Here is a 26,504-nt window from a genome sequence, read left to right on the forward strand (position 1 = left end):
CTGATACAGAAAATTTCCTGAGAACCTGATCTGTCGGCAATGAAACCTCTCCAACTTCTATGGCTTTTGGAATAAAGTGAGAATGACAGAGAGCTGCAGAGAGGGAGCATAATGTACCCTCACATCCTGCACACCTTCAAATACTGCATAATTATCAGGTTCAGCTTTACCCTCCATCCTCATCCCAGTTCTGTGTCGTGGTGCTGTGATCAAGAGGCTGGTCAGACCCAACTCCTGAGACTCCAAGAGAAGATATGCAACTGCATTTCTAGCATGGAATAGAGCACCAACCAAAATCATGGAACAAAATCCATCCCCTGCTGGACAGAGAACACAGTTTTGCAGCCCAGACCCATTACTTTTCATAGAAGATGGATGATGGATTTGGTATAGAGATTTACTCCATAAAGTGCATGAGTTTGTACAATGAGGCCACCTCACTAGGAGAGAAATAATTCCTTTATAGAAATAACCTTTTTCTGGCCCTGGAGAGCTGTCTGCCTGCTCTCCTGTATTTCAAGCAGCTGCTCACCTCTTTCCATAGGCACCCTCCTTCACCAAATCCAGTAAGGCTGCTCACAAATTAGCAGCAACTGGGAAAGCTGGCAGGGAACAAAATTTAAAGAGACTACTTCAGAAACTCTGAAGTATCAAAAGGAAAGGACTTATTTCAGAGGCATAGCTACAAAAAGCCAAGTGTTTTGCAGCCACAGAGAAAATCAGCAGAAGAGCCTGCCATGACCTTATTTATGGTGTATTTACTAAAGTACAACAAGTCAGGAAAAATGCTGACTCTCTTTTCACCTTTCTCCTGTAAAGTAGGTTTTTCTTTCTGATTTTGTATTTAACATCTCAGGGCCCTTGACAAATTTTTGCAATATAAAAAATATTCATGACCAATTTTTGCAACACAAAGAATACTCACAAAGAACAGTGGTTGGTCCCCTTTCCTTTTTCCTTTCCTTTGTTTTTTTCTGATTTTGAGCTGCCAATGAACATGGATAGGAAGACTTTAAAGGCCAAGCAAAGGTGATGTACCAGGAATTACTTACTGCTCTCAAACAGCTTCCTCTTCTGTCTTTGCCCCTCTTCTGATCAGGACCATGGTAATTGCCATTATTTAGTGGAAGGGGGTCCTTAGGAGCCCTGGGAACTTTTTCATGGTGACTGGCAGATGTAATCACTTTAGCTGTTAGGCAAACAAAAACAGCTACCAGTTCTCACAGGGCTTGTAAGCCCCACATGAGCTGCTCTGTCCCCTTCCTTTGCTTAAGCTATTTGCTGGCTGGCAGAAGAATCCATCAATGTTTGCTCACTGCCTATAAACCATTTTTCCAAAGGTGAACAATCATGGCTCTCTCACCTCTCCCCTGCCAGCCCAGACTCTGAGCAGGACCCAGCTCTCCTGCCTGCTCACTTGTCTATCTGCCTCTCCTGGACTCTTTTAAAACCCCCTCTGTTGTGTTGCCTTTCTGTGGCAAGCACATTTCTCTCCCTCTCAGGATTTTCATAGAGGTACACAGAGAGAAATGGAAGAGAAAACAATTTCTATTTCTGCTCCTTGTTTTTCCCATGTAGAATGTGTTTGGAGAATTGTTTACCTGGAGTGAGTGCTTGATTGGATTCTGGTGAGGATTGTTTGAGCCTGATGGCCAATCCAACCCACCTAGGGCTGAACTCTCAGAGAGGGTCACGAGTTGTGTTAGAGAAAGTAGTATGTAGTTTTAGTGTCCTCCTTTTATATAGTATATTGATGTATTTTAGCATAGTTATAATAAAGAAATCATTCAGCCTTCTGAACTGAGTCAGGCATCGTCATTTCTTCCCACTGGGTTCGCCTGCATTTACAATACCTTTCTGCACTGGCACACATTTTATTGCCAGTTCTCAGCCTGTCATCAGTGAACTCTGCCAGCTGAACAGAGCTGAAGCAGCTCGCAGTTGGCAGCACAGATCTGTCCAAGTGCAGGGTAACATTTTCTCAATAGCAGCCTTTCATGTAAAATACTCAACTCCCGGGCAGTCTTTCTGCTACGGGCTGCGATTAAACTGTAATTCCCTGACAGACTTATAACCATGATTTCCTACCAGCTGGCCTGGGAAATGATGGCAGTACTTCACGGGCAGAGCTGCTCCTCAGAGCACACAGACTGAAATGCACCCTAGGATTGCAGTCCCAGGGCTGGGAAGGCAGGAATGCTGCAGCTCCAGCTGGGGCAGGTTTCCACAGTAGATGGCAGCGCAGAAAGCTCTGAAACTTTCCAGCTGGCCAAGCTGTTCCAGAGGCTCCCAGCTTCTGTGGTCTTACTGCATTTCCACTCATTACCCACAATGGGGATGTCCTCCTCCTTCCCTGTCCTATCCCTGGTTGTAATAATTTCGATTTCCTTCCAAAAGTCTTTCCCTCTGCCCTGATGCCTTGTGAAGGCTGATCTAGAACAGAGTCAAAGAATAAAACAGGGATTTATTGACAGGCCTCAATGGATCCACCTTGGGCAGCACAAGAGCCCAGCCAGGGCTACACCCAAAATTAACCCAAAATGGTCACAAAATGGACAACTGGTCACGGGGTCTCTCACTTTTATAAGTTCTAGTTCATTTCCATATGGACTGTAATAATTGTCCAGTTACAGCTTAGTTTATGAAGTCCCATCCTTCTTGTTTTTCTCTCTTCAGTCCACATTGTTTATGCTCTTGGGCCTGAGATTTGGATCATTTGTCCTTGGTCCCCAGCTGGAGAAGGGATTGTTTTGTCTCCCTACTCTGTGAAGAGAGCTTACCAACACTTAATATAAAGCTCAGAACTACACAGTAAAGCAGCACAGAATCTGAAAAATATAAAAGCTAAAACTTAAGGCATCAGAATGAGCTCCAGGCAACCATTCTTGGCTTTGAAAACTGAGAGCGCAGCATATGTTATCTTTACTATTCTCTCAGTCTGGCAGAGAGATGTCCCATTACTCGTGGACAACAGAGAACAGGGCAGGTTTCCCTCTGTACCAATGGGGATGGAAGAAAAGGCTGCAGAAGAATGAAGATGAGCTCTCACTTGCACTGACACAGAAATGACAATGTGCTGCTGCACAGCATTTGTCTGTTGGGTACCTCCAAGCCACAAACCACCATGGCACAGCAAGCAGTGGCCACTTTGGGAGGCAGACCTATTATTAAGCAAAGAATAAAGACCCAAATCTGCAATTAAAAAAAAAATAGCACTTTATTCTGTACTTTTCCTAGTACTGCCTTTTCAAACCTCATTGCTTTAGTTTGTGCTGATTTGGCAACAAAAGTGTTGCAGAGATTTGTAGTGGCCCTGATGTGGATGAAGCAACACAGGCTGGATTCTTCTTCCTCCAGATTTCTCTGGCAGTGTAATGCACTTGAGAAAAGTCCAGTGAGACAAATATGGGTGGGGAGGCTTAGTGCTACCTCTAGTACCTACAATCACATTTTAGTGTGTATAAGCTGATTTCTTAATGCATATGCAGAAGTCACTGCTCCTGCAAATAAAGACTTGGGATTGTTTTCCTCTTATGCACCTGATAATTTAATTTTAGGCCTTAATTTTTCATGGGGTGCTTTTCTAAATCTTGTTTTAACTGCCCAGACCCTTCTGTTTTGCCTCCTACATTCAGAAGTTTTAGTGGCCAAGGACAGAGAAGAAAGGAAAGGTAGCACTGTTTGCTGTGGCTTTCATTCTGCTCTATTCCCTTTCCCAGATGAATGCAATAACTTTCACTGCCACTTTGTCAGCAAGACAAAAATATGCAGCATCAAACATGCCATGTTAAAGTGCTGTCTGGGATATGAGCTGAGGGAGCTTGAGCCTTTGCTTGTGTCAACAGCATCTTTCACATCTCACAGGCATGGGAGATGAAGGTCACTGAGGAAGAGCATTTGAATCAACACAAACCCAAGTGACAGTGGTAAGCTTGAAAAGAAAAATTGCTCCCTATTTCTATTTCTCCTTTTTGACCAAAAATAATAGGAGGAAAGTATCTATTTTAAAATATCAAACTGCTAACAGCCACTCACCCCCAGACCACCTGCACCTCTAAGATAATTATAGCACTGTGCCCCCTGCACCAGCAATGTGAACCCTCCTAACACACTCCAAATTCCTGCCTTTGTGCAGGACTGGGACTGTAACTTTTCCTGCTCTTTAAAGCCACCTTGCCAGACAGACACCGGATGCCACAGGAGGGGACAGAAATGCACATTCGAGTCTGACCTGTGCACTAATTCAACAGTGTGGGACAATCTGAATGAAAGGACAGCAGATAATTCAACCTGGCAGCAACACTCTATTCCTATATTGTCTTCCACAAATGAACTCAGAGAATATGAAAAAACCCAGGTAATGAATCACTTTCATTATGTTTATGCACTAATTAGGTTAGGATTTCCACTGGCACTGCACAGCAGGGAGTGTGAAATGCAGCAGAATTAGGAGTCCTGCAAAAGATGGGACAGAAAGTCCACAGGTTTATCACAAACACTGCCCCCAATCTTGTGCTGTTATCACTGTCTGAAGCCATCCCACACTTCCCTGCTCTTGATACAGAGTGATGCTAACAACATCAAATCGACAGCAGGGACACTGGACTTCCAAGGCACAGGGAGTTTAGTCCCCCTCTCCAACAATCAGCACAACAGCCACTCGAAGGCAGCTGCAGGCCCACTCAAAAGACAGCAAATCTACCACATTGTTTCAGGAGATGGAGAGATCAAGACTAATAAAGAAACAAGCCAGGACATTGATTTTGCAGGTTTACAAGATGTTTCAGGCAGAGCTGGTTCTGTGGCGTTTGGCACGTTGTCAGAGTTTAGCATGGAAATAAATAACCTGTGATCCCTGGCATATATTCCATTTAGTACCCATGCTAAATTTTTATGATGGGAGTGAGGTTTGCATGTTTTTTCATTATGCAATTCTTCAGAAATAATAAGCTCTGTACAGTGTTGCCCACAGAGCTGGAGATTTCCTTGTTGTCCTACACTGCATTCTCCTGTGAGATCTGTGCTGACTGGGACTGGACAGACAGACAGGGATCACCAGCCAGAATCACAGACACTCCTGTAGCACTAGACAGAGGCTGAATATTCAAGCTCTAGCAATCCCAATCTCTTTGGATTCTCACTCCCTCTGCCATAGGAACATGTGCCAAAGCACAGTTAATCTCACTTCTCCCTTTTGTGCTCCTTAGCAAAGCATCAGATGGAGACAGGAATTCAGAAAATTAATGTGCTGCCAGTACAGTTTCATTGTCAGAATAAATAATGTGTCCCAACATTATTTATGCTCCATCATTGTTGATGTTCTCTGCTCCAGATGAAAGGAGAGCAGATACAGCCTTCAGCCATGAATTCACAGTCCTTCCCACATTCTCACCTGAAGGGAAATTCCCACTGCAAAGAAATGCCAAGTTGTAAAATAGTTGGGTTTTGGGAAAATACTCAATTCAGGTGGTAGGAATGCATAGAGTCCATTTCAGGACGATGCTGACCAGCAGTCAGCAGTACACTCTTGCTGTCCTGAAGACTGGTCCCATCCTGAGCTGTACAGCAAGAAATAACCAGCAGAAGTAATCATCAGAAGACATTATTCCCCCCTGTTCATTTGAAATTGCATGTGTAGCAGTGAAAGAGAAGCGTCAGCAGACCAAAGAGAGCCCAGAGAGGACAGATAAAATGATTAAGGAGGGGAAAGAACCAGACAAAATACAAGGGGAGGGTGAGGAAATGGGGTTTGTCCATCCTGGAGAGGAGGCAGTCCATGTCCAGAGTGGGAGCTGGAGTCTGGGCCCAGAGCCATCCAGGGAGTTGGGACTTTTAACCCTTCCTTGTATGATGATGAAAGCTTTGTGAAATATTACTCCTCCTTGATTTGAAGGAGAAGAAGAGAGACAGTCTGGGACCCGAGATGTTAGAAGGAGAAATTCTAGGTGGGAGGAGATTATAGAGTGGCTTTTGGCTGGACTTTTTCTTGTTAACCATAGACTGAACCAATTTTCTCCTCCAAGAGAGAGAGACTGCATTTTAGGGGGATGTCTGGTGAGACAAAAGACCCGCTTCAGTGACTACCAACACAGGAGTGGAGTGAACAGAGAAGAGTTGAGGAGGGTGTGGTGATGCCCTCTGTCTTCAGGAAGAAGATGATCTCTGTTCTTGAGACCCTCGGCCCCAGGGAAGGAAGAAAATGGGGGGACTCTGGTCCCAAAAACGAGAAACTGAACTGTTGTTTCTTTTCCCTCTTGGCAAAGCATCCTTGAAAAGAAAAATCCTAAGAGCAGTGGTGAGGGCACTGTGACATGGAAAAGAGAGTGGCACACTGGCAGATTTTCTCTGGGTGGTGCCATGTGTGACATGGAAACACAAGAGGTGGCAGCTGTGTTTCCTGAGGGCTCTATGGCTCAGGAGAGGCTCCTCTCTCCCTTGATGTACTGAGTATTGATTATCTGAAGGGTGGGAACCTGATTGGGGGTCACAGTTGTGTCTCACTGTGGTTTGTTGGAATTAAGGGGAGGAGGAGGAATGTTTTGGAAGGTTTTCATTCTTTTGGATTTAGGGGGTTTTTTTCTTTCTTTTCCCTTTTATAGTAGTAGTAGTTTAATAAAGTTTCTTCTTTGTTATTAAGCTTGGGCCTGGTCTGCTCTGTTCCTGATCGTATCTCACAGCAAATCATTTGGGGGGTTGTATTTTCATGGGGGTGCTGGCATTGTGCCAGTGTCAAACCATGACAAGAGGGAAGAGAGCTCTGTGCAAGTGGCAAGATGGGGAATTGTCGCTGTGCAGAAGGAGGCACCCTGCTTGCAATCCTGTGCCACCAATACATTGCTTTATTGGTGAGATGAGGGGGGCTGAAATGTTTAATACAGGCAATGTCATTTGCTTATCAACAGAATGTCCATCACAAAATGACAGGAGGGGAAAAAAGAAAAAAAAACAAAACCAAAAAACAGAGAAACATCCAGAGCATGGCCCTCAGGTGTATGACTACCATGGAGTGTGGAAAGAACCTGTGCTCATTTCTGGGCCAGGCTGTGCACGTTTGTCCCCTACAGCCAATGCATGGTATGGCACAGTGCTGCCAGCTGGCAGCAGAGCCCTGAGAGGCATTCTTCTTACCTGCAGGGCTACCTGTTTTTAACAGGTTTTTCAGGTGATTTAGAATAAATTGGTATTCCTGTACCTCCCCAAACCTCTGTGTTTGCAATTTAAGCCATCATGGACATTTTCTCTGAAGTATCCCTGGTTGTTCGGGCTGTCAAACATGCTGACATGTTTGAGCTGTCATGGACAAGGGATCATGCAGGTTTCTTTGTGCTTTAACCCACCCCAGAATTCTGTGTTTACTCACCAGCTGCCATTAGAACAGTACATCATCCTTAGGCTGAAACAAGAGGCTGACTTTGATATCACTTGAATTACAAAAAGAGAAATACTGCAATGCCCAAGTCATTGCATGTGAGGAAACTGCAGATAAACAAAAGCTTCTGACACGAGGCAGTGACAGTCAACAGGAACCTCTAAAAGCATCAGCTAATCATTCTTACTATCAGCCAAGCACCCACTTCCCCCTTTTAAGTCACATGCTACTATTGAAAAATGAACAGAAATATTACATTTTAATCAGTGAACAGGAATTAAATACTTCAGAGAGAAGCTGTTAGAGAGCTGGACCTGTTAAACAGTTACTGGAGTGGTCAGATGATGGCCTGTTCCAAGAAGATGTGAACTCTGCAGTGCACTTCAGTTTTCTGCCTCTGAGGAAGAAGATTTTTTTGACATGTGAATATTCTAAAGAGCAATGAAGAGCTCCAAAAAGCAGTATCAAATGAAGGTCCTTTAATGACAATTTCAGACTTTACTGTTTACAAATCCAGCTTCAGACAGTAAAAGATGATCCCATTTTCCTGGGAACCCTGGCCCAAAGAAGTCCTGACCTGAGCAAAAGTGTTTTTCATTATATTTGTTTAAAGACTAAAAGCTGCAAGTCATGTACAAGAGGATGAGAAATTGTGAAAGTGTGTGTGGGTTACTTCCAATCTTTCCATGAACAAAAAAAAAGACCAACCCAGCATTACAACAAGGCAAGTTTAGCAGCCCTTGGGAAAGATTTTATAAAACCTTTACACGGAATTGTTTTCCCTTTGTAAGTCAGCATTGCTGTTTAACACAATGGCCTCCACTTAGCATGAGCTGAGGGTCAGCAGCCCTCCTGTGAGAGGCAAAAAAGGTGTCACCCAGCACTGAGAGCAGCTGAGTAGATAAAACATTTTAGCTGGAAGGGAAAATACCTGCCTGCAATGGCACACGAGTGGTTTTATGTGCGCACTCCGCTGTGATGCAGCTCTGAAGGAGCTCACCCAGAGCTTGGGGAGGGAAATGCTGTGTCTGGAGCTCCTCTCAGCTGGGGCTGAGGATGCTGAGGCAGAGAACAGAACTGTGCTGCTGCCAGCTCTGCCTCTTGCCTGCCCCTGCCTTGGCTGGCTGTGAGACATCACCTCCTTGTCAGTGACAGACATCTGATTTCACCTTCTCTTTCTCAGCAATTTTTGTTCTGTTTCTACATTAAAAATAATTGATAAAGATCCCTCAATTTTCATAATCAGGAAAGGTAGAGGCTGAGACCTTCAGGCTCTTATCACATGTACACTTAGGGGAGAAGAGCGCTTTTTTAGCTCATATCCCCTCTATAAACTTTCAGTAAAAATGTGGTATAGCATTATAATAACTATAATATTATAATAGCCTGTCCTTTTTCTAGGAAGAAGTTTGCTCTCTGAACAGCTGACTAATCTTAAACAGTTTCTGAGTTTTGCTCTAGAAATCTGAGTAATTTAAGTAATTAGTTCTGCAAAGCTACAGTGTAGACAGCATCTACATTTCTACATTTTGCCTTCCCCTCTCTTCTTAATTCTTGTACTCAGGTCCCATTCACACTGAACTTTTGCAAACACCCACAGAATAACTTGCCTAGTAAAGAGTTTGCCTAAACTACATAAATTGTTGTAGTTTAATAGAGTGTAGCTTAATAAGTTGTCTGTTAGCAACTCAGGTGATGCACAGCAGACAAGACTTCCCAGAGAGAGACAAAGGGCTATTAATTCTAGTTAGCTGCACATAGGAAATATGCAGCAAACAACAAATATCCACAGGAGCATACACAGCACACACATTTTTTGTCCCAGAGGACAAAACTCAGAAAAACCAGGAATGACAGAAAACAACCCTGCAGTACTGCTGAAAACCATTCAGCTTTAGAAGTAGAGATGAAATGTTTGCCCGTGAGAATAGACAAAAAGATGACAACAGGATCAGAGAGCACCCTGTTGTGAGTGGGATTCCTGCCATGATATGAGAAGATGTTCAAATAATAAGGTTATTTTGACAATAAGAAGCATTGTGTTGGTAGGCATTTTGCATGAAAAGCAGAAAGTACTCCCCAAATAACAATAATAATAATAGCAACAACAACTTCAGGTGACTGGTTGTCAGCACTAGCACTTCCTAGGTGTGAAGGAGCATAAGGATGTCTGCTTTTGTAGTTATTTGTTGGACAGAAGGGGTATCTATGATACTCATTGTCAAAAAAGAATCCTGTAAGAAGTTATCAGTATACACCAATTGACTAGGAAGGTCAAGGCTAGTGACTGACTGATTAAAAATTTGATTTATAAAAAAGAATCAGCTGAAAAGCTTGCATACATGAAATTTTGCAAACAACAGATAATGCACCAGGGGATTTATTATTAAAACCAATTTGATTTGTAAGCCTTAGGTAATTTACAACCTGCAGCTGAATAAGAAACAGGCTGTTTTCCTCTAGAAAACAATTCTCTTGGTGAAAAAAATAGAGAAAAAAACCAAGCAGAGGGGGAAAGAGGAAAAACCCAGAAGCCTTACGGTGGCAGAGCTCTGTGCTCCACAGCTTCATGTGCTGCATCGGCAGCCAGCGGAGAGGAGAGAGCTGACAGCTCCTCAGAGGGGCTGTGCAGAGCCTGGAACAGCACAGACCTGATCCTGCATGTAATGAGACACAGCAGAGCTGCAGGCAGCATCCCTCCCTGGCTGCAGGGCAGGCACAGCCCGGCTGCTGCTGAGCCCCACCTCTGCCCCTGCCACTCACACAGCCAAAATGGGCTGGGGGAGCAGGGGAACCAGAACCCCCAAGTTCTGCTTGCCAGAAATGCACCACAAAAAGGCATTCAAGTATATTATTGAAATATTATTATATATTAAAATATCAATATATTAAATATTATTATAATTTAATTATAATTATAATTATATTATAGTAATTATTCTAAATTATACGTATTAAATATTAATACATTACATTAATATAGTTCAATTATATATTAAATTATATTATTAAAATATTATATTTATAATATATTAATTTGTTATTATATAGTATACTATATTATTCAATTTTATATAATATCATATATTATGTTATATTAATTTTAATATATATTTTATATATTATTGATATCTCTTACATACTATATATTATACTATTATATGTCTATTTTAATACATTATATTATATATATTATTTACATTAAAATAAATTTTAATATATTTGAATATATTATATTATATTATATTATATTATATTATATTATATTATATTATATTATATTATATTATATTATATTATATTATATTATATTATATTAATTATATTACATTATATATATATTCAATTATACTTTTAAAAAAACCCAACCTGCACTCAAAGTTACTAGAAAATCCAGAGAACAGACAGCCACATCAAGGAAATACTGACATATCTGTGCTCCTCTTTTATGCCTCAGGTTAAGTGCACTGGAAAATCCTCATTAGCTGACAGTTTTAGCTGAAAGTCTTGTGCACCAGGCTAGCCGAGAATATTAGGCCTCATTAAATTAAAATAAAAATAAAGAAAAAAGGATCAAATATAGCTGTTGCAATACTCCATTGGGTTTGTCTAATTCTGCATTAATTGGTACCCATGTAGCAAACCTCTTGCATTCCTTGTGGAACTACACCACTACACCAAACACAGGCACTTGACACAACTGAACACAGCAAACACAATCAACCCTTAATCCTGCTCCTCCCAATGCTCTCCCAAAAAGGCTCTGAAGGAAGATGGAGACTTTTCATGACCTCCCAGCAGGTGAGGCAACCCAGAAAATGAGGCTGTGGTGGCAGCTGTGACTGGAGCATCTGCTCAGCCTGGGGAGGAGCCCAGCTGGGTGTCCCTGTGTGCAGGGAGGGGCGGAGCAGGGCCCAGCAATGGCACACCAGGGATGGGCAGGGACTGATGTTCAGGAACTTCCACCTGGATAGGAGGAAGAACTTTTCCTGTGCAGGGACTGAGCCCTGAAACAGAGACCAGAGAGGGTGTGGTGCTTCCTCACTGGAAGAACCATCTGGACATAATCCTGTGTAACCCTGCTGGAGCAGGAGGTGGGACCAGATGAGCCCTTCCAGCCTGACCCATCCTGGAATTCCATAAGCCTGGAATCTTCACCTTCCTTTCTGGCAGCAATGCAGAAGAGGGTGTTTTGCAGCATGGCTGTACCACCCCCACATAGGTGGTATTAATAAACACAGAGCTGTATATTAAAACACACACATCTGCATAGACCTGGAGAGCATCGACATGAGACAGAGAAGGAACACACAGTTTATTATTTTTATAATATTCACAGATGTGATTTGGGGTTTTATCTGTTCTGACATGTGATCTCTCCCATGGCATTGCAAAGTAATGACACAAAAATACCACTTGAAGGCACATGAAATCCTTAGGAAAGGCAGTACTGCCAGTCAGCATTGAGTGGAGATGTTGGTGGCATGCAGATTTTTAAAGGAAAGTACCTCATTGGCATTACTTTGTGTCCAGTGTGCCTCAATTAAAATCAGTCATGTGCAACAATTTTAAAAAAGAGAAATAAAAAAAAAATAAAGAATTATTTTATAGCCTCATGCTTGTGGTGAGTAGGATCTGTATGATGACTATGATAATTCTGACAAAATAAATGGGTATTTCATGCTGTAATTTGGAGAAAGACAGTGTACTAGAACAGAAAGGAAGATTATGGCCAGAACTCTGTTTTCTCCATCAAAACCCCAAGGCTGTGCTGCAGGGCACTCACACTGACCCTGCTGACATGGGCTCCAAAGGCACCTTCTCATGAAGTTCCTCTGGCCAAAGCCTTCAAAGGCAGTAGGATGAAGAATTATCAAGAGTTTAGGCTAGAAAATTCTTGAGGAAGGGAAAGGATGCAGAGCTTCCCTTTTTAAAGTGCTGAGTGAGGTCCTTTTACTTCCATTAGCAGCATTGCAAAATGACTTGAAATAGGGGAGGGAACAGGGAATCTCACTCTTTGCTCAGCCTGAAAGACTGAACTAAGTTAGGAGACCTAGTACATGCTTTTTAGTGCACACCACGAAAATAAACCCCTCAGTTTCCATTCCCATGTCCTTTCTGGCTCTGCTCATTTTTGCTAATGTGCCACGTTCTCTCTGTTCTACCATAAGATTGTTTCCTTTCCCTGGATATAGTTAATTAATTCATGGACTACAGCAAAACCAAGCAATCAAAATGCAAACCAAAAACTGCACTGGAAAGATAAGATAGCCCTTTTAAGCATCAACATCATGACAATTTAACTTTCCCTGTCCAGTCTGGCCACCAGAACTCAATTCAAGAGGGCACTCCTACAGGACAGATGTTCCTTGGAGTGCTCTGCATGGGAAATTCTGCCAGTGGTGATGATGTTTTGACAAAAACATCACTTCTATGCTCTCACCATCCTCCATGGTCAAGGGGTCTTTGACACTCACCCTCAGCATGCCCCAAACTGATCACACAAGCTGTAAAATGCTCATCCTCACATCCATGGCATCCAACCAGATCACCTGTGTCCCACAGGAGTGTTTGGGCCATTCTGAGTGCCATTCCCAGCCTGGGGAGACCATGGCTCATCCCTCAGCACCACATGGTTCTCTTGACTTAGCTCACTCACTGAAAACATCTTAAAGTGATTTCTGTCTCTTTGCTCTCCTCAAAGCCAGAAGGGACAGGCATTGCTCAGAGCTGTTTTCTTCCTGCCCCTCTGGAATTATCATCTCCATTGACTAAACAGGAGCAAGAGAGCTACGGACCTCAGCTTGACTTCCCTTTCCTGACATGTCCTGGAATTTTTGGGAACTTGCACAGCTTTGAACACCTTGGTGCAGCTCTCCAGTCTCCCATACTGTGGCATGCACACACAGACACACGTCCAAGCAGTCCTAGGGCTTCATTCCTGCACTTTTGAAAAGAAAAGATGAAAAGAGCAGCTTTATAGAAAACCCCTCTGAGACTGACTGCACATTCTGCAAAACGGCCTCTACAGCAAGTAAATAACAAATAATGTGATCCTTGGTTCTGATTTACACTGTAGTTTCCTTTTTAGTAACATTAGTAACTCTTTGTAACTTTACTTTTTAGTAACTTTTTAGTTACTTTTTAGTATGCTTTCACAGCATGCTCACTGACTCAACAGTATTTAATAGGAGTCAGATACTATTTTCAGGGGATTTAAATTATGAATTCAACTGTAAACTTATTTGTCTCTTTATTTTTTAGGTCCTCTATCACTTTACTATTCAAACTCCTCTTCAAATAGAGGTACATCTCCAAATTTTTACATTAAGAAATAAGTCTGTACTCTTCTTGCCTGACTATGGGTCTCCTCACGGCATCAGATTAAAACCAAACCAAACCGAACAAAATTGTGAGCTAAAAAAAGCCCAGGCACCAAATAAACACTGACCAAGATGAATCCTGAGCTTCAATTATTCAATGTTCCTTCATCTCACTACATACAGCATATTTAGTTGAAATAAATAGAAACACTTATATTTCACAGTCACCTCTGTCCATTTAAACAGCAAAACACATTTAACTTTGTAATGAACTGCAGATCTGTTTAAATAGCTCCATGTTTTGAAATTAAGCAATAGGCCCCATGAAATCACTCATTACCACCAAGTCTGCTGATTAGAGCCTAAGGGTAGTTAAATCTCCAACATCACAGCTTCCAGGCCAGTAATGACTTATTCCCAGCTCTTTCTTCTGTTAAACATGCCATCCCTTCCAGAAAAAAAGTTTTAACAGAAATGCCTTAAAATGCACATCTCTGGCAGATCCATTCATTGATAAATGTGAACAGTAAACGCACAGGGCACAGGTACTGGGACAAGGCTGTCTGCTACAACAGCCAAAAACCAGGGCAATATGAATTTAGAGTCACAGTCTCCAGGCCAGTAACCAGAAGCTTGGCAGGCCTGCAAAACTGTACCCAGGATACACTGAATATATCAAATGTCATCTGCCTGTGTTTAATAGATCTGATTGACCCCTGAATGCAACAGCTCAATACGTGAGGAAAGGGGGACATGTCCTGGACTCCAAAGGGGACAGCTGGGACACCACTCCCATCTTCAAGAATGGCAGGACAGAGACGGATCACTTAATTGTAAAGCAAATTTTGCACCCCAGATTTACAAGATTACTTTCAGCAAAGGATCATAGGCTACTTAAACATGGTTCTAAGCAGGGAATACATTCAAGAAACCATTTTGATTACTTTATGTTCAGTTTGTAAGTGCATATATATATATATATATAATTACACCCAGTTATGTAAATATTTGTGTACTCAAAACCTATGGGCATTTTGTTTACAAATCTGTTACAACAACAGCCCAACTTTTATTTATTTAAACCAAGGAGACTGACTTGCCTTTTTACATATATTGAAAATTGCTTTTTCTATTAATATAATGTCTGATGGACTCTGATGGTGGATGTCACAGCTGCCAAGTTCTTTAGACTTTGGTTTTGTGTCTGCAGCTATCAAGCTGTTAAGGCCGTGGCTCAAAGCAAGTCTATTTTCAGTTTTTCTGGTGTACACCCAGAATCAACCATATTTTACATAGAGCTGATACTAGTGTTCAGACTTCTTATCAACTGGAAGTTTAATATCTCACGATAGCATCACAGTGTGCTGTCAGTGGAATCAAAATGTGAATTCACTGCTAGAGAGCAGTAGGATTTATTTTCATGCTCTCTAACCACACACAGCCACAGAAATATGTATCTGTGGGACAGGGAGGGAGGGAAGTGAGGTTTTTCAAAGGTACAAAGATTAATTTCTTGCTGATTAGATAATATATAATTACGTATTATATAAGGTGAAAACATATCTATGAACTTCAGTGTTTTAGAGATAAATATACACATAATTGAATAAAAAGCTATCTGTAACACTTGCACTGGCTACTCTGTACAACCACACCCCTACATTATAAATCCTTTACTATTTTATCAACACAGTTTCTCACTTAGGGCATATTCTTACTTACAACTATAGAAACATTAGTTTATGATTTTTCTACTTAGTATCTGTGTACTTTATTTTTACATCAATCCAAGCTCCTTCCAAGGCTGCAAACCAAACCCTCCTGTACCTGTGGAAGTTTCTATCTTTTCATTTCCCACGAGCACATTCAAACTTTTCTCCTTGGAAATGAAACTGAGGTAGTAAGTTGAAAAAAAAAAAAAAAATTCCCTGTTCTTATTCTACTCTGGACATGGGGAAGAACATCCGAGAGCAGAAATGAACCTAAATATGTTATGTGCATTTTAAGGCAAATTCTTTGAAGATGTCCCTTTGGGATATGGCAGCTCTAATGAGTCCCCGGCATTATGTTATATATCTATATTGATATCTATATCTATATATATGTATAAAAAGTGTGTATATATATATATATATATATATATATATATATATATATATATATGTATATATATATGTATATATACTCATATACATATATATTTTGTATATAAAATAAATAAATGCATATATAATATATATATATAAATTTTATATTTTTTATTATTATATATATATAATAATTATATATCTTAAAAGGAGTCTTTTCCCAGCTCAGAGCACAGCTCACCCCCACTCTAAGGCTGCTGGTCTGGCAGCCAAGCTTGACAGGAGGATGACAGCATCTCTGGAGCAGCCCTGCTCCTGCAAATTACCCTGGCAGCCAAGGGCTGCTGGGGGAGAGGGGCTGAGCCACGCTGCTCAGGCAGCAGGAGCTGCAGTAATTAGCTGGTGTAATGAAGAGTGAGGGAAGGAGAGGAGCAGTGCATGGTGCAGCCTGTGCTGTCAGCAATCTCCTCCTCCGAGGCTGCGCTCAACAATGCCCTGCTGAGCCCCCAGTAATCTCTACACATGGCTACCCATGAAGAGAGTAATTAAGAAATGTCATTGCCTCCTTGGGAAAATACCAGCGTGTCTCAAAAGAATGATGATAATCTCCATAACAGCGCTGTTCTCTCTCTCTCTCCTCTTTGTTTTGGTGGGGAATAAAACGACTTACAACTCGAGGCTTTTGTTCTTCCCTTTGTCACACACCAACCCAAACAAAGCTGTGCCGGCTGAGCTGAGACAAAGCTGCATTTAGAAGTGAGTGCAGCCCCTCCCAAAATCTGTATTACTGGGGAAGCCACATCTGCACTGGGCATCCCTGCAATAAAGAGTATTTGGAAGCTGAGCACCAGGTACAAGACAAGTAAAATCTTATAAACTCATGTAAACTCAAACTTCCTGCAAAAGCTTGCACAAAGAGCAAGCTTTTACAGGAATGTCTGTGTAAAAAACACCAATCGCTTGTTTTAAAATTTTAAAAGTTTAATAGTAATAAAATAGTTATAAAAATAGTAATAAAGATTAGGGCAATAGGAATTTGGACAATCAGAGTTAGGACAATAAAGGACAATAAAAAGCAAAGAATTACTGATGTTCAGATGCTCTTGGGCACTCTGTCACAAAAGCACACCTTGCTAACAAAGGATTAACCCTTAAAAGCAAAAGCCTGTTGCATATTCATATATCTCATACATGATTCAAAAATTCTTTTCAAACAAAGGATGTCTTCTGCTTAGTTCCCCCCCCCCCCCCCCCCTTCATCTTGAAAATCAATTTCTTGGCTCCTAGAGGTCTGGAAGAAGTCTGACCAGTCCCGATAAGGAGGCAATAATTCTCTGGATTTTGGTGTCTTGTTGGTGTTATCTCTATGTGAAGAACTTCTTGGTTATCTTATCCATTCCTTGTGCAAGTTACAAAAGCTATCTTACATCACATAGTTTCTATTTTAATATTATGCTATAGCCTAAAAAAGTATATTTACCACACTACTTAAAAGAGATTAATACAGCATAACTTTCCAACATAGCACATACAGTATTAATTTTAATTTGATTTTAGCCTGTGGAAAACACTGCCAAGTCTGTAAGAGGAATTACAAGCCACAAGGGTTTGAACAATGTGATAGTTGAGTTAACACAGGGTGAAAAAGTAGAATTTTGGGGTTTTTAGAATGTGGTTCAGGAGGTACAAGATGGAGGGATTTGGGTGTGTCCTGGCCTTCTTCTCCTTCTCCTTGCCCTCCATGTCTTGCTGTGATGGGGACACTTTTATATTGGTTTAGGGTAGAGACACACTGTCCAACATAAATGATTGTGTTGGCACAATATTGTAAACATAGTACACGTAATTTTTGATATAAAACGTAAATGCTGCCTAAAGCAGCATGCAGAATGCCATGGCCACCCTGCTGGACAGAGCTCAGCAGGTCAGAGAAAGAATGTCATAGATAAGGGAAAAGAAACTTTTACCTTGAGAATAAACCTTGAGAAGCCAACCCAAGGCATTCAGACTCCTCTGGCTGCACGGGCTGGGAAACAAGGATTTTTACAATCTTGGGGTCATCCCAGCAATACAGACCCTGAGATATCTTAATGGCTGTAACAAGCAGTTTTCTGAAAGACAAAAACTAAAGGTTTTTCAGAGAGTTCCACACTGCTGGGGAGCAAGGAGTACACACTGCCAGACAGCAATGCCAGGAGTCCTTGAGGAAACTCTAAACAGCTCTGCCATTCTTTCTGGCCCTGCCTCCATGGTGTCGACCACTGGAAATGCATGAGAGCCAAAACACATCTTGCTTGTCACAGCTGTACGTGTAAAAATATCAGCAATCCCCTCTCACAAGGTGTGATTAATTACACAGCAAAGATTTCAGAGGAAAAAGGGTTATTGCAGCAGTCTGCTAATGAGACTGATCAATTCAAATACTTTCTTCCTTCCCCAAAATTTCATTCCAGGTTGTTTACTCTGCTCTCTGAAATTAAGCAGTTGTGTCTACACAGCTAACACACCTTTGATTCTCCAATTCACTGAACATTTGGATTGTACTGGAAGTAAATATTTGCAGCTGGAAAGTAGACAGTCAAGAGTTTAAACACAGCTATTGCTATTTCTATTTATTCCAGCTGATTTTTTTCCACCACAATGGAAGGGTTAAGACAAAAAGCTTTCATCTAAAAGGTGTTTTTTGGGTTACACAGTACTAAAGGCCCAGGTTCCCTACTGAGGGTTTGCAGCTGCCAGCACAACACCTGGTCAGTACCACCTTTTGGCACAAACAAACACAGCACACATTCATGTGTCCTGAGATTCTCAGCAATTTTTTCTGCAAGTAGGATTATACATAGAATGTTGACGCCATGAAAAAGTAATACATGATATAATGAAAACAATAATAATAACAATAATACATAATGATATATAGTATATCATATATATAATATATAAAACAATACACATATAAATAAATATGTATTATTAATAATATTATTATTATTACCACCCCCATTTTCCAGCCTCCACTGGTTCTGGTGACTATCATTCTCCAAAAGAGCCTGCTGGATCCCTGTTAACTATGTCTAGCTTCCTAATTTCCAGACATTATCTAGTGACACTGCTGGTTTTAGTCTGGCATTCCCCCTCAGGATATAGCTGAAACCAATCAGGTAAGTAATTAGGCAAAAGACGATCACAGTAAGGTTAAAAATATAATGGAAAAATGAATATTTAGAAAGAGCTGAATACACAGTTTGGAGAAAATGGAATTGATGGAAAATGACAACTCCTGGGCAGAAAGAAACGTGGAAAAATAAGGGGTTTTTAATGGCTTTTGGAGGAAGGGCAAAGTATTTTTAATTTTTACACTGAATTATTGCAAAAATACTAAAAAAACATTAAGGTCTGTTAAAAGTCCAAATGGAGAATTACTTCTTGAGCAGACACATAACCTAGCCTGATAAAGTTGCAATCCTTGCAAAGGCTATATTAAGAGTTTTGGCTTCCTCTGTATCTCTTCTTTGCCTCTTTCTACAGCAAATACATTTTTTGTCAGCTAGTGATTGGTTGGTTTGTACAAATACAAAGAGAATTTTCTACATGACTCTCAAACTTTCAGTAATGATGTCCCCAAGTCTTTCATTCTGAGTAAAAGCTGCAGAAAAATAGAAGTATTATAGTGATGTGTAACTGATACAGCCTGCAAAAGCTGCAAGCATCCTAAATTTCCTTTTGATTCCAGGTACAGAATCAATTCTGCAGCAGTGGGCTATGCCCCTTCCTGTTCATTTATATTAATCTTGTGTGCAAGGGTCCTGAACCAGGTGTTGGCAACAAGCTCAGATAATTTGGGTGACTACTTATCAAGTATGGCTGGCCAGGAATCCTTTTTGAAAGCTGTGTCCCTCATAAAATTATTTATCACTCCTGCTACAGCTGACTTCCCATATTATTTTTATTTAGCTTGAACAAATCCCCACAGATGCTTTAACTCCAAAGGATTTTTCTGCAACTAGAGGGGATTTGCTCACCTGTTTTCAAAGGGATTTACAGCAAAACACAAAGCTTTGGGTCTATACTATTTGCCATGGGGTGACGTTATGATGTCGTGTGTTCTGTTTATGTTTGATATTATGTTCTGTGCTTTCAGAACTGACTCTGAACGTGAAGGTTTGTTTTGCCTTGTTATCAGCCGGCTCACCTCCCCCCATGGTCTGCTGTCTAGAAGAGGTTAGTGGTGGCTGGCTTGCTTTTGCTTGCTTGCTGGCTTTCCTTTGCTTGCTTTGCTTTTGTCTTTCCTTTTGCTTGTTAGTTAGTTTAGCTAAGCAGTCCAATTCTTTCCCTGGATTGTTTTTGTTTCCTTTCCCTTTTCTGAATATGACTCCAACCTGCTCTGCACTGGGATCTGGGAAACACCAAGGAACACCGAGAGCTGCGCTCTGTGATCTGCAGCAGCCATCCCCAGTGCCCAGAGCAATCCCCAGCATCCAGACCCAGGTGACCACTCCCAGGACAGTCTTTCTGGATTTGTTCATCTCTTCAGAGTGGTGAAAGAGTTTTGTTGTCATCTGGTGTTGTCAATTTTTTTCTTTTTTTTTTTTTTTTCTGTGCTGGGGAGGGTTTTGTTTGTTAAATAAACAGGTTCTTTTCCACTTCTCTCCGAGAAAATTGTTCCCGAACCAGGTGGGTGGGGAGGGGCCGTGGGGGTTTGTTTCTGGGGGCTCTTTCCAGAGGTTTTTCTCACACATTTGCCCTAAACTAGGACAAATATTTTGGTGCCCAACGTGGGGCTCGAGAGAGTGGAAAAAACCCTGTTGTAATCATATTTTGGTTCCAATAACTTTGTGTTGGTATGGAGCAGTTACTGGCTATGTTGTTTGAATTCACATAGTGTCTCTTGGGGTGGAGGCTTGCATGTGTTTCTGGTCCCTAGGGTTTTTTGAGATCTTAATCCCTCTATGGTCCCTAGGTTTATTTTCTTGTTCAGGAATAGCTCCGGTATTGTCCCTAATACATAGTTTTTGCAGCAGAAGGGCACTGACCAGAATATCCATCGGGTTGAGCTTGGGTGTAATGGCTTGCAGGGGGTTTATAAAGGTGCTGAAGTCTGTTCCAGGAATGCATAGCTCATGGTCATGGTTGTGCAGCCAGTTTGTTAGAGGGGAAGCAGGGGATGAGGCTTTTCAGCCTTTGCTTTCCTTCTTCTCCACTGAATCTCTTAGCTCCCTATTAGAGAATGTTCAGTTTCCCTTGAATGTTAGAGAGACCAATATTGAGTCCTTTTCCCTAAAGGACCTTCGTGGCCTAAGAAAGGATTAAACTCGACGATCTGATGAGTCAAGTTCCCAGGGCCGCACTCGGGGTTCTCTCGGTGGCCCGGGTCCAGCAGAAGCAGGCACTGTCCTAGGGCCAGCCCGTGAGGTCTCCCCAGCAGAAACAATCGTGGACCGGGCTCAGGCCTGGACAGAGAGAAATGGGAGCTGAGGGAGCGCCTGCAGCAGCTGCAGAGGGATCTGGGCGAGAGGGAGAGCCAGGAGAGCAGCCTTTGCTCCAGGGTTGGCTCTCTGGAGCTGGAGGTGTTGCAGGTCTGTGAGGAGCTGGAGCAGAGCCGGTGCCAGGTGAAGTCTCTGAAGGTGGAGGAGCAGCGGCACTGGCAGGAGAGGGACAAGGCCCAGGGCAGGGCACAGGTGCTGTTGGAGCAGCTGGAGAACGCTGAGGAACAACTGCAGGAGCTGCAGGCACTGTCCAAGCTGGAGGCATCGCAGCAGATGCTGCTGGCTGAGCACAAGGAGCGCATCCACCTGCTGGAGATGGAGCGGCGCCGCCTGCACAACGACATCCAGGAGCTCAGGGGAAACATCCGCGTGTTCTGCCGTGTGCAGCCGCTGCTGCCCGAGGAGCGGGAGCGCCAGCGGGGCATGCCCCACCTGCACTTCCCCCCTCAGGACACCCGCAGCCCAGACGACTCTCAGCTGGGCCGGGAGCGGCACGTGGAGCTGCGCTACGACTTCAGCTTTGACCGCGTCTTCCCACCCACGGCCTCTCAGCAGGAGATCTTCCAGGAGATCCAGCTCCTGGTCCAGTCAGCCCTGGACGGGTACCCAGTATGCATCTTCGCCTACGGGCAGCGGCAAGACGTTCACCATGGAGGGGCCGGTGCCAGCGAGCGTGCCGGAGTTGTGTGGGATGATCCCGCGGGCTGTGCACCACCTGTTCCTGCCAGCTTCCTGGAGATCTACTACGAGGCCCTGCGCGACCTGCTTCTGGCCCGTGGCCACTGAGGCTCTGAGCTGGAGATCCGGCACCTGGCAGCAATGAGCTGCACGTGCCCAACCGCACCTGGGTGCCTGGGGAGAGCGAGGAGCAGGTGCTGGAGCTGCTGCTGCAGGCGGGCTCGCAGCGCTGGGTGGCATGCACAGGGCTCACCGAGCGCTCGTCACGCTCACACTCGGTGTTCCAGCTGTGCATCCAGGGGCTGTATGCTGCGTGGGACCTGCGCTGTGCCCCCTCTCTGACCCTGGTGGACCTGGCAGGCTCAGAGCACCTGGAGAAGTCAGGATCTGTGGGGAGCCAGCTCTGGGAGACACAGAGCATCAACTCCAGCCTGAGCGCTCTGGGGCTGGGCATCAGTGCCCTCTGCAATAAGGAGCCACACATTCCATACAGGAACAGCAAACTGACCTTCCAGTTGCAGAACTGCCTGGGGGGCACACCAAAGTGCACAGAAAAGACTGATCGACCAGTGGATGATGATGATGATGATAATGCAGGAGAAGGACCCTCATTGCCTGCTGACATAAAATCAGGAGTCAAAGCAACTGGTACAATATCAGAGGCCAATATTGAGTTCTTTTCCCTAAGGGACCTTCGTGGCCTAAGAAAGGATTACACTCGACGACCTGATGAGTCTGTAATTAGTTGGTTGGTCCGTGTTTGGGATGCTGCAGGTGAGGCTACAATTCTGGATGGCGCTGAAGTGAGACATTTGGGATCCCTGTCACATGATCCTGTCATTGACCAAGGATTGATTAGGGGGGCTAACCCTCACAGCCTCTGGGCACGGGTTCCGGAAAGTGTAGCACAAAGATACCTGTGTGCAGATGATCTTTATATGCAGCAGAGTCAGTGGAAGACTATAGAACAAGGGATCCAACGTCTGAGAGAAATGGCAGTGGCAGAGATTATCTTCTCAGATGAAATAACAACTAGGAATCCAGACTTATTACCATGTACATCTGTGACGTGGTGAAAACTTGTATGGCTTGGACCACATGAATACGCTTCTGCTTTAGCAATAATGAACCAGGATGAGAGGGATGAGACCGTGCTCGAAATGGCGAAGAAGCTCCGAGCATATGCAGATGCTGTACATGGCCCAACCCATGCCAGAATTGCAGCAGTGGAAACATGTCTGCACAGGGGACTCAGGGAGGAGATTAACGAGGACCTTCTCCAAATCTCGGCAGTACAGATCAGAGGTCCTGGTATCCAACGTAGACGTTCCTCGGATGGTGAGAGAAAGTACACCCCACGAGCTAAGCTGTGGCTTTTCCTGCGCAATCGTGGAGAAAACATGAGGAAATGCGACAGAAAATCTACTGCTGCTCTGGCACAATGGGTGCATGAATTGAAGGAAGGCAAGACTCAGAGAGGAAGTTCCACCAAAAGGAGAGCAGCTCCAGTTGCCCATAGCCAAACTGCCAGGTATGATGATGATGATCACATGTCCAATCCTCTTGAAGGAACCTCTAGAGGGGCCCTGCCTCTAGCCAGGTAGAGGCGAGGGAAAACCATGTTTTCTGAACTGTGTGGATTTGCTGGCCTGGCACATCGGAACCACAAAGATATAAGGCTTTGGTTGATACTGGTGCACAATGCATGTTAATTCCATCGAGACACATAGGGGCAGAATCTGTCTCTATCGCTGGTGTGATAGGTGGATGTCATGACTTTTCCTTGGTGGAAGATGATGTAAGTCTGACAGGAAATGAGTGGAAGAAACACCCTATTGTGACTGGCCCAGAGACCCCATGTATTTTGGGCATAGATTACCTCCAAAGGGGGTATTTGAAAGACCCAAAAGGACACTCGGGTGGGCATTTGGGATAGCAGCTGTAGTGACAGAGGGCATCCAACAATTGAACACCTTGCCTGGAGTGTCCGAGAATCCATCTAGAGCAGGACTTCTGAAGGGAGAAGAGCAACAGGTACCAATTGCCACTTCAACAGTGCATCACTCACACTACAGAACAACTCAAGATGCTGTGGTTCCCATCCATAAGATGATCAAGAGCTGGAGAGGCAAGGCGTGGTCATCAAAACCCACTCACCCTTCAACAGCCCCATTTGGCCTGTGCATAAATTTGAAGGAGAATGGAGATTGACAGTGGACTACCGTGCATTGAATGAAGTGACTCCACCGCTGAGCGCTGCTGTGCCGGACATGCTGGGACTCCAGTACGAGCTGGAGTCCAAGGCAGCAAAGTGGTATGCCACTATTGATATTGCCAATGCATTTTTCTCCATTCCTCTGGCAGCAGAATGCAGGTCTCAGTTTGCCATTACGTGAAGGGGAGTGCAGTACACCTGGAATCGACTGCCCCAGGGGTGGAAGCACAGTCCTACCATCTGCCATGGACTGATCCAGACTGCACTAGAAAAGGGTGAGGCTCCAGAACATCTACAGTATATTGATGATATCATTGTGTGGGGGAAGACAGCAGCAGAAGTGTTCGAGAAAGGTGAGAAAATCATCCGAATCCTCCTGGAAGCTGGTTTTGCCATCAAGAAGAGTAAAGCGAAGGGACCTGCTCGAGTGATCCAGCTCCTGGGAGTGAAGTGGCAAGATGGACGGCATCAGATGCCTACAGATGTCACCAACAAGATCACAGCTATGTCCCCACCAACCAACAAGAAGGACACACAAGCTTTCTTAGGTGCCATCGGTTTTTGGAGAATGCACATTCCTGAGTACAGTCAGATAATGAGCCCTCTTTACCTGGTTACCTGCAAGAAGAATGATTTCCACTGGAGCCCTGAGCAGCAGCAAGCTTTCGCCCAGATAAAGCAGGAAATGGCTCATGCAGTAGCCCTTGGCCCAGTCAGGACAGGACCAGATGTGAAGAACAAGCTCTAGTCTGCAGCTGGTCTGTCCTGGAGCCTTTGGCAGAAGGTGCTTGATGAGACTCGAGGTCGACCACTGGGATTTTGGAGTCGGAGCTACAGAGGGTCTGAAGCCAACTACACCCCAACAGAGAAGGAAATCTTGGCTGCCTACAAGGGAGACCAAGCCACCTCAGAGGTGATTGGTACAGAAGCACAACTCCTCCTGGCACCTTGACTACCGGTGCTGGGGTGGATGTTCAGAGGAAAAGGTTCCCTCCACCCACGATGTCACCAGTGCTACATGGAGCAAGTGGATTGCTCTCATCACGCAGCGTGCCCATATCGGCAAACTGAATCGCCCTGGGATTTTGGAAATAATTAGAAATTGGCCCGAAGGTGAAAGTTTTGGTGTCGCAGATGAAGAAGAAGAACCAGTGACACGGGCTGAAGAAGCTCCACCATATAACCAACTGCCAGCAGAGGAAACACGCTACGCTCTCTTCACTGACGGTTCCTGTTGCGTCATAGGGATGAATCGGAAGTGGAAAGCAGCCGTATGGAGTCCCACACGATGGGTTGCAGAGGCCACTGAAGGAGAAGGTGGATCAAGCCAGCTTGCTGAACTCAAAGCCGTTCAACTGGCCCTAGGCAGTGCAGAAAGGGAAAATTGGCCAAAGCTCTACCTCTACACTGATTCATGGATGGTAGCCAGTGCTCTGTGGGGGTGGCTAGAGAGGTGGGAAGAGGCTAACTGGCAGCATAGAGGAAAACCAATTTGGGCTGCTGAAGAGTGGAAAGATATCGCTACCCGGGTAGAGAAACTACCTGTGAAGGTTCACCGTGTAGATGCCCATGTCCGTAGAAGCAGAGCTAATGAAGAGCAGCAAGACAATCAGCAGGTAGATCAGGCTGCGAAGATAGGGGTGTCACACAAGGGGGAGTTGTTCCTAGCACGATGGGCCCATCATGCCTCAGGCCATTAGGGTAGAGATGCCACCTATAAGTGGGCACGAGACCGAGGGGTGGATCTAACCATGGACAGTATTTCTCAGGTTATCCATGACTGTGAGACGTGTGCTACCATCAAACAGGCCAAGCAGGTGAAGCCCCTCTGGTATGGTGGGCGGTGGTCCAAGTACAAGTATGGGGAGGCCTGGCAGATTGACTACATCACACTGCCCCAGACACGCCAAGACAAGCGCTATGTGCTCACCATGGTAAAAGCCACCACAGGATGGTTGGAAACCTACCCTGTGTCTCATGCTACAGCCCGTAACACCATCCTGGGCCTTGAAAAGCAGGTCCTTTGGAGGCATGGTACCCCTGAGAGGACTGAGTCAGACAATAGGACTTTCGCTTGCTTGCTTCTGTTTTTGCCTTTGCTTGTTAGCTAGTTTAGCTAAGCAGTCCAGTTCTTTCCCTGGACTGGGAAACACTAAGGAGCACCGAGAGGCGTCCCCAGTGCCCAGAGCAATCCCCAGCGTCCAGACCCGGGCAGCCACTCCCAGGAGAGACTTTCTGGATTTGTTAATCTCTTCAGAGTGGTGAAAGAGTTTTGTTGTCATCTGGTGTTGTTAATTTTTTTTTTTTTTTTTTGGTGCTGGGGAGTGCTTTGTTTGTTAAATAAAC

At 43.8% G+C, this 26,504-nt stretch overlaps 1 protein-coding gene and 1 pseudogene across 4 annotated transcripts in view; one reads left to right on the forward strand and one right to left on the reverse strand.

Moving 5' to 3' along the window:
• Nucleotides 1–26,504, reverse strand: part of ERBB4 (erb-b2 receptor tyrosine kinase 4) — a 587,866-nt gene that overhangs the window by 51,020 nt on the left and 510,342 nt on the right. The window lies entirely within an intron of this gene.
• Nucleotides 20,906–23,030, forward strand: LOC140684518 (carboxy-terminal kinesin 2-like; annotated as a pseudogene).

The sequence above is a fragment of the Taeniopygia guttata genome, chromosome 7, assembly GCF_048771995.1.
Source record: "Taeniopygia guttata chromosome 7, bTaeGut7.mat, whole genome shotgun sequence".
Classification (NCBI taxonomy): Eukaryota; Metazoa; Chordata; class Aves; order Passeriformes; family Estrildidae; genus Taeniopygia; species Taeniopygia guttata.